The sequence below is a fragment of the Palaemon carinicauda genome, chromosome 6, assembly GCF_036898095.1.
Source record: "Palaemon carinicauda isolate YSFRI2023 chromosome 6, ASM3689809v2, whole genome shotgun sequence".
Taxonomy (NCBI): Eukaryota; Metazoa; Arthropoda; class Malacostraca; order Decapoda; family Palaemonidae; genus Palaemon; species Palaemon carinicauda.
This window is the reverse complement of record NC_090730.1, coordinates 142,494,188-142,498,163: the sequence shown is the minus strand read 5'-3', so window position 1 is coordinate 142,498,163 and position 3,976 is coordinate 142,494,188. Positions and strand designations below refer to the sequence as shown.

At 34.4% G+C, this 3,976-nt stretch overlaps 1 long non-coding RNA gene across 4 annotated transcripts in view; it reads right to left on the bottom strand.

The window, feature by feature from the left end:
* Positions 1–2,288, bottom strand: part of LOC137642211 (uncharacterized) — a 42,335-nt gene extending 40,047 nt beyond the window's left edge. For 3 of the 4 annotated variants that reach the window (XR_011044693.1, XR_011044694.1, XR_011044695.1), the window contains exon 1: positions 402–538. This is a non-coding gene — a long non-coding RNA (uncharacterized lncRNA). Of the gene's footprint in view, positions 1–401; positions 539–2,170 lie in introns of those variants that run through there. The other variant, XR_011044696.1, reaches the window with a different exon arrangement.
* Between the last annotated feature and the right edge of the window lie 1,688 nt (positions 2,289–3,976).

The following is a 3,976-nucleotide window of genomic DNA, read 5'->3' as shown; positions in this document are numbered from 1 at the left end:
GTAGTTTTTTCCCCAAAGTTACATTGCCCTGTAATACAGTAAAATAATACCGAAATACATTTTAAGTACATAGGTTACTCATTGGTCATCATTTACCACAAAAGATAGAAAAAGGTAGAAAAAATGACCACGATATAGCAAAATTAATATATATATATATATATTATATATATATATATATATATATATATATATATATATATATATATATATATATATATATATATATATAATCATTCCCAAAATTTAATCAAATTGCCCATGGCTCGTGGTTAATCACCCCACCAATTTTCATGAGATTCGATCAAGTAGCTTTCCAGTTATGAAAATCATAAACAAATAAATACATGCCTATCAAAATATAACCTCCTGACAAAGGTAACTAAAGTAAAAATGCTTACCAATTACTCAATTAGTGAATATTCCTACGATAGTATTTGACAAACACGAGGACGTACCCAATACTCCAGTATACAGCGCATACTGAAGTTTTCTTGCGCTGTCATTACGTTTCAAGGACTCGAGAATGAGATGAAGCTGTTTAGACTACAAGCATTCTAGAAAATTGTTTCACTAAAAAATGTGGAGCCGTTTTACATTTCGTAACTATGACGAAAATGAGTTCATGGTAGTAGTATGAATATAAAAAAAATGAACCCTTAGTTGAAGAACATATAAACGATGAATACGTGAATAATGCTTTTATGTGTTGATAACAGTGAGAGTAAGGACCAGTAGGGACCGTACATGAAAACACTAAAAAGTAAAATTAAATTTGCTAAGAAAAAATATCGGTTGTTGAAATTCCTTTCGGTTTCGAAGAAAAATATTCACATGATCATCAGTTTGTATTAACAAAAATGGATACTTGATAATTATATTGAATTAGGTGTTTATTTCATGGTTTATCGTCAATTGCCGGTAAGTAGGCCCTATTGATAGATATAATCAAAGCTGTGTGAATATACTTGTAGGCTAATAATGGGATATGCCAAGATATTTTAAATAAGGTTCACTGCTGTGAAATTTATCGTCTTACTTCAATACAATATAAGTGATGTGACATATCAGGCGCTATTAAAGGAACTAATTAATTTTTCAATCTGATCGTTTAAGGATATGGAACAAACTGAAATAAAAGATAATTGATTATTTTACACGTACCGAAAATAAATGAAAGTCGACAAATTAATAAAAATGCACACCTATTATAAAAAACACTATCACCTCAAAAAATCTATATAGAAAAAAAATATGCACCGTTTGCATGCCCTGACTATATAACACGCAGAATGCTTGATCTTACAACTCTTAGCAAGTAACGATCACACAGACATGTCTGAAGAAAACGCATGGAGATTCAACATATAAAAGGATTGAAATAGTCACTTTTGATGAAAGTTGAAAGACTGACTGCAAATTACAAAAGTGAAGGAAACTTTAACCTTTAAACAGACCACAGTAACCCTATACTCTCTCTCTCTCTCTCTCTCTCTCTCTCTCTCTCTCTCTCTCTCTCTCTCTCTCACTGAGCAAAGAAAGTACTAGCCTACAAATATAATTCTGTGGGGTTAAGACGCGAGTCTTAGGTTACTCGACGTGTGTGTGTTTCGATAAAACTACTGTATCAAAATGACTCGCAAATCTCCAAATAAACAATTTTATTAGAAAAATAGACAATCTAGTCTACAAGCACGTTGAAAAGATATCATTCAGTAAATATTCGAATAATAGTGAATTTAAAAAAAAAAAATTAGTCACGGTGCTATTGCGCCTCTTGAAAAATTAAGTTGCATTCATAATGGAGCAAAAAAAAAAAAAAAAAAAAAAAAAAATGTTATAACTGGTGGGATGTCAAACACGCAATGAATTGATAACGCTGAAAGTCTTTTATTTTGACGACTCGTGGAAACTTTTATGACAGCTTCATATCATGTGGCGGAGGGGCTGCAAATCCTCCCATCAAAGAAATTTGCTGTCTTCGTCATCGATTCAGAAAAACTGGGGCCCTATTGTTCATTAGGTTGGTTACATTTAAAAGCTGGTGTTGCTTGTAGTGGTTATTTGACTTTCATCTAGGTTCTTCAGTTATTGACACGACCGCCTAACCAAAATACCATTGAGATCAAGTGGTTAAATCAGATAAATGAATTAACGCCAAATTACTCACCCACACGGCTGACAGGCATGGCGAAAAGTGCACTACATTAATACTTGCAAAAACAATAAAGCCGCAGCTCAGGAGGCAATATTAGATTAGGATTTACGAGTGAATCGAACTACGGTAGAGCAAGAAGACAATACTTGTTTATGCTCTCAGTTCATTGTGGGTGATGACTACGACGGACACGGCAAGCAAGGACTATAGAAAAGACCGGTTTCGCGTGAAGCACACAAGCAGAGTTGCCATGTTGGCCTTTTTCAGGCCAAAAAACCTAGAATTTGGCCTTTTTAACTGGTTGGCCTTCAGTAATATCAGGAAAAAGTAGTTGGCCTTTTAAAGCTGTGGTTAATGAAAAGTTGGCATTTTCTCATTTACAAATCCTGGCAACCCTGCATACAAAGTTTAAAGAAGATTGGTACAATTCGGTGGAAAATGGCTAATCAAAAGCTCCGATTAAGTATTTGTCGAGACTTGCAGAATGCCCGGAAAACTTGGCATACGTTTCGTCTCCATTTAATAAATAACAACATAGCAAGTGTAAACGATTAGTTGTGTTATAATCTTTACACTCACTTCTAATTAGCTTAATCTAATTTACATCCAATCCTTGAAGATTTGCAAATAAATGACACAGAGATGATTGCCCAATTAGTAGATGTTAAGCTTTGAATTGTTCAGAATATTAGGAGAGCCGGTTATCCATCTTAAGTAACGTAATAAATATCACAGAGGATATATATATATATATATATATATATATATATATATATATATATATATATATATATATATATGTAGCCTACATATATATATATATATATATATATATATATATATATATATATATATATATATATATATATATATATATATATATATATATATATATATATATATATATATATATATATATTTGTATGTAGCCTACATATATATATATATATATTTTTGGGCTCAAGCCATGGCGTCCTGATGGAAGGATCCTTTTTGGTAGCTTCCTTGGGTAATCACTACTAGGATTTTCCCAGAGAATAAAACCACAGGTTATCACAGAATTCTAACTTCTGGAGCGAGTATCCTAAGGGTTTCCCCTTAAGACATCGTGTATCAACAGGGGACACGCATGTATTAACGTGCCACATAGCTATCTACACCCCATATAGAGTTAACGCTTCAATATGGCGGACAGAGAGCGGCTGGGAGCTGAGCCGCAGCCAATCTAGATGTGGCGATATCGGTACTCGCGATGTAAACAGACGGACGCCATTGCTTTTGATGACGTCACGTCCGTCCTCATTCCTTTTGCTAGTAGCTCGCTCGATTGGACGTATTTTTCCCTTTGTGCGACTTTATCTGCTTGCATCCTCGCCATGTCTCAACCTTCAGCTTCACCTTCTTCTGGAAAGTGGAGTACAAAGGTTTAAGTATTGTTTAAATAAGCTCTGACCGTAAAGTAAATCTTACTTTTCGAGATATTTGCATAATTGTGGCAGAGCTTTGCCAGACCGGTCAGCGCCATTTTATGACGCTGCTGTTGCTTGCACGCCTTATTTAGTTAGCCGCAACAGCCTTACCGGTATATAAATTACTAATCAGCGCTATTAGTCATTTAGTCTTCATAGCTAGGAACTTTTATCGTGTTTTTGACGCATTAGTTAGGGTCTTCGCTGACCCCATACCAGTAGGCTTTGATTAGCCCCTAGGCCAGTGAGCCTATACCAGTGTTAATGCATGATATTTCAGTGATCCTAGTGTTAGTTATGAAGATTTTGGCATTATTTTACAATACCATTGACAGTGATGCAAGTGTTT